Here is a 5151-nt window from a genome sequence, read left to right as displayed (position 1 = left end):
ACCAGAACCAAAATATGGGCCCGATACCATCGCTTTCTAATCAGATTTCATTTCCAATTTCCTTAAACAATTTCAGAAAACAATTTTACAAAAAAATTCATTTCTCGGGCTTAGGACCTGCCGGTCTAGAATAGCTACCGGCTCCTCCTCATAAGACAAGTCCTAGTCCAACTGGACAGTGCTGAAATCTAACACGTGGGCTGGATCACTGTGATACCTCCAAAGCATGGACACATGAAACACTGGATGCACGGCTGATAAGCTCGGCGGCAAAGCAAGTCTATAAGCCACCTCTCCCACTCGGTCAAGAATCTCAAACGGACCAATGAACCTAGGGCTAAGCTTGCCCTTCTTCCCAAATCTCATCACGCCTTTCATAGGCGACACTCGGAGCAATACCCGCTCACCAACCATGAAAGCCACATCTCGAACCTTGCGGTCTGCATAGCTCTTTTGCCTAGACTGAGCTGAACGAAGCCTATCCTGAATGATCCTGACTTTGTCCAAGGCCTCCTGAACCATATCCGTACCCAACAATCGAGCCTCTCCCGGCTCAAACCATCCAACCGGAGACCGACACCGCCTACCATAAAGGCCTCATAAGGAGCCATCTGGATGCTCGACTGGTAGTTGTTGTTGTAGGCAAACTCCGCTAAAGGCAAGAACTGATCCCACGAATCTCCAAAGTCAATAACATAAGCTCGGAGCATATCCTCTAAGATCTGAATAGTCCGCTCGGACTGACCGTCCGTCTGGGGATGAAATACTGTGCTCAACTCAACCCCCGTGCCCAACTCTCGCTGTACTGCTATCCAGAAGCGCGAGGTAAACTGCGTACCCCGGTCCGAAATGATAGATATGGGCATACCATGAAGGCGAACAATCTCCCGAATATAGATCTCAGCCAACCTCTCAGAAGAATAGGAGACTGCCACAGGAATGAAATGTGCTGACTTGGTCAGCCTATCAACAATGACCCAAACTGCGTCGAACTTCTTCCGAGTCAGCGGAAGTCCAGTAACAAAGTCCATAGTAATCCGCTCCCACTTCCACTTGGGAAGCTCAATCCTCTGAAATAAACCACCAGGCCTTTGATGCTCGTACTTAAACTGCTGACAATTCAAGCAACGAGCCACATGTGCTACGATATCCTTCTTCATTCTACGCCACCAATAATGCTGCCGCAAATCCTGATACATCTTCGCGGCGCCCGGATGAATAGAGTACCGGGAGCTATGGGCCTCCTCCAAAATCAACTCTCGGAGCCCATCCACATTAGGCACACATACTCGACCCTGCAATCTCAAAACTCCATCATCATCTAAGGTAACATGCCTGGCACCTCCGCGCTGCACCGTCTCTAAGGACACACAAATGGGGATCATCATACTGCCGATCACGGATACGCTCCAATAATGAAGAACGAGCGACCGTGCAAGCTAACACACGACTGGGCTCAGAAACATCCAGCCTCACGAACTGATTGGCTAAAGCCTGAACATCCAAAGCAAGCGGCCGCTCACCGACCGGAATATAAGCAAGACTGCCCATACCGGCTGACTTTCTACTCAATGCATCGGCCACCACATTGTTCTTCCCCGGATGATATAGAATGGTGATATCATAATCCTTCAACAACTCTAACCACCTCCTCTGCCTTAAATTCAACTCTTTTTGCTTGAACAAGTACTGAAGACTCTTGTGATTCGTGAACACCTCACATGCCACGCTATATAGATAATGCCTCCAAATCTTCAATGAGTGAACTATGGCTGCCAACTCCAAATCATGAACCGGATAGTTCTTCTCATGAATCTTCAACTGCCTCGAAGCATAGGCAATGACCTTGCCATCCTGCATCAACACTGCCCCAAGCCCAACACGGGAAGCATCACAATAGACTGTATAAGGCCCTGAACCTGTGGGCAAAACCAACACCGGTGCCGTAGTCAGAGCTTTCTTGAGCTTCTAAAAGCTCGCCTCACACTCGTCCGACCATCTGAACTGGGCACCCTTCTGGGTCAATCTGGTCATCGGGGCTGCAATGGACGAAAACCCATCCACGAACCGTTGATAGTAGCCTGCCTACCCCAAGAAACTCCGGATCTCTGTAGCTGATGCTTGTCTAGGCCAGTTCTTGACTGCCTCTATCTTCTTTGGGTCCACCTGAATACCCTCCGCTGATACAACATGACCCAGAAATGCAACTGAACTCAGCCAGAACTCACACTTGGAGAACTTGGCATATAACTGACTATACCTCAGAGTCTGAAGAACCACTCTAAGGTGATGCTCGTGCTCCTCCTGGCTGCGGGAGTATATCAATATATCATCAATGAAAACTATCACGAATGAGTCCAAGTAAAGCCTGAACACTCGGTTCATCAAGTCCATGAAAGCTGCTGGGGCATTTGTCAACCCGAATGATATAACCAAGAACTCATAATGCCCGTACCGAGTGCAGAAAGCTGTCTTAGGGACATCGGATGCCCTAATCCTCAACTGATGGTAGCCAGATTGCAAATCAATCTTGGAAAATACCCTGGCACCCTGAAGCTGGTCGAACAAATCATCAATCCTCGGTAGTGGATACTTATTCTTGATCGTTACCTTGTTCAATTGCCGCACATTCTCATTGACCCATACTTCTTCTTGACAAATAACAGCGGCGCACCCCAAGGTGAGACACTGGGTCTAATGAAACCCTTCTCAAGCAAATCCTGCAACTGTTCCTTTAGATCCTTCAACTCCGGCGGGGCCATACGATATAGCGGGATAGAAATGGGCTGAGTGCCCGGAACCAGATCAATGTAGAAGTCAATATCCCTGTCGGGTGGCATACTCGGCAGGTCTGAAGGAAAACATCATGGAACTCACAAACAACGGGCACAGAATCAATAGAGGGAATCTCAGCACTGGAATCACGAACATAGGCTAAATAGGCCAAACACCCCTTCTCGACCATACGCCGAGCCTTCACATACGATATAACACTGCGGGTAGAATGACCAGGAGTCCCTCTCCACTCTAAACGAGGCATACCCGATGAAGCTAAGGTCACAGTCTTGGCATGACAGTCCAAGATAGCGTGATAGGGTGGTAACCAGTCCATCCCCAATATAATATCGAAGTCAACCATGTCTAGAAGCAACAAATCTACACGAGTCTCCAGACCCCCAATCACCACAACACAAGAGCGATGGACTCGATCAACCACAATAGAATCACCCACCGGTGTAGACACATAAACAGGAATACCCAATGCATCACTAGGCATGACCAAATACGGGGCAAAATAAGATGACACATACGAATACGTAGACCCCGGATTAAACAACACTGAAGCATCTCTATCACAAACCAGAACCGTACCTGTAATAACCGCATCGGAAGCCTCTACCTCGGGCCTAGCCTGAAGAGCATAACATCAGGGCTGGGCCACACCACTCTGATCTACCTCTCTGAGTCGGCCTGCTGCTGGCTGGCCTCCACCTCTGGCGGTCTGAGCTCCACCTCTATGACCTCTACCTCCACCTCTAGTACCTCTACCCCCACCTCTAGCTGGCTGGGCGGGCTGTGGAACACCTGGTGCCTGAACCATGGCACGAGAACTCTGATGCTGAGAGCCACCTGGCGCACGAGGGCAATACCTAGCAATGTGCCTCGTGTCGCCACAAGTAAAACAAGCCCTTGGCTGCTGGGGCTGACGACCCTGGAAACTCTGAAGCGGTGGTGCACTAATAGGTGCTGGTGGCGCACTGAAAGACTGCTGATCGGAATACTGCGTCTGAGTACCGCAGCTACCAGAAGCACCGTGAGAAACCTGGAGGGCTGACTGGAAAGGCCTAGAAGGCTGACCCCTATCATACGAATCTCTGCCTCCAGACGAGGCACCACTGAATCGGCCTGACTGACGGGGCCTCTTATCTACCCTGTGACTACCCCCTTGTGATAATACCATCTCAATCCTCCGGGCCACATTGGCCGCCTCCTAAAAGGATATATCGCTCCCAGTCTCTCTAGCCATTTGGAGATGAATAGGCTGAATGAGTCCATCAATAAATCGTCTCACTCTCTCCCTCTCAGTGGGAAGTATAACAAGAGCATGGCGAGCCAAATCAATAAACCTGGTCTCGTACTGGGTGACTGTCATGGATCCCTAATGGAGACGCTCGAACTGCCTCCGATAGGCCTCTCGCTGTGTAATAGGGAGAAACTTCTCCAGAAATAGATGTGTGAACTGCTCCCAGGTCAAGGCTGGAGATCCTGCTGGTCTAGCTAAACAATAATCCCTCCACCAAGTCTTGGCGGATCCAGACAACCGAAATGTAGCAAAATCAACCCCATTGGTCTCAACAATACCCATGTTCCGAAGAACCTCGTGGCAGCTGTCCAAATAATCCTGAGGATCCTTGGTAGATGCACCGCTGAAGGTGGTAATGAAGAGCTTGGTGAACCTGTCCAACCTCCATAAAGCATCGGCAGACATAGCTGCCCCATCACCGGTCTGGGCTACCACACCTGGCTGAGGTTCTCCAACTGGCTGAACTGTTGGAGTCTGAATCGGGGGAGCTACCTGCTCCGGAGTACGAGTAGCAGGAGTCTGGGCCCCTCCTCCAGCCTGAGAGACGGCTGGTGCTACAGGAAGCAAACCTGCTCGGGTAACACTCTCCATGAGACCCACCAATCGGACCAGAGCATCCTGAAGCATTGGGGTAGCAATAAACCCCTCTGGGACCTGAGCTGGGCCCACCGGAACTGCTGGGGCTGGGGCCGGAAGCTCCTCGTCAAAGTGAACCTGAGGCTCCGCCACTAGTGCTGCTGCTCGGGGCTGAGCTCTGCCCCTACCTCGGCCTCTAGCACGGCCTCGGCCTCTGCCCCTAGTGGGAGCTGCCTGGGGCTCGGACTGCTGATCAGAAGATCAGGAAGCACGTGTTCTTGCCATCTGCGAAAGAACAGAGTAGGCAAGCCAAGAACCTTTGCAAACATTAACCTATCTCGTTTTATACATGATATACAATTAAATTATCAATGAATAAGCAATTAAAAGACAGCAAATATACACACCACCTCAAAAACATCCTACGGACTTATTCGTGCGATCAAATCGCCAAAATAACATCATAAACATCGAATTAAACCTCAAAATCC

This window comes from Nicotiana attenuata, unplaced genomic scaffold (assembly GCF_001879085.1).
Source record: "Nicotiana attenuata strain UT unplaced genomic scaffold, NIATTr2, whole genome shotgun sequence".
In the NCBI taxonomy this organism is placed as follows: domain Eukaryota; kingdom Viridiplantae; phylum Streptophyta; class Magnoliopsida; order Solanales; family Solanaceae; genus Nicotiana; species Nicotiana attenuata.
The sequence above is the reverse complement of the archived record's forward strand: the minus strand, read 5'-3'. Positions refer to the sequence as shown.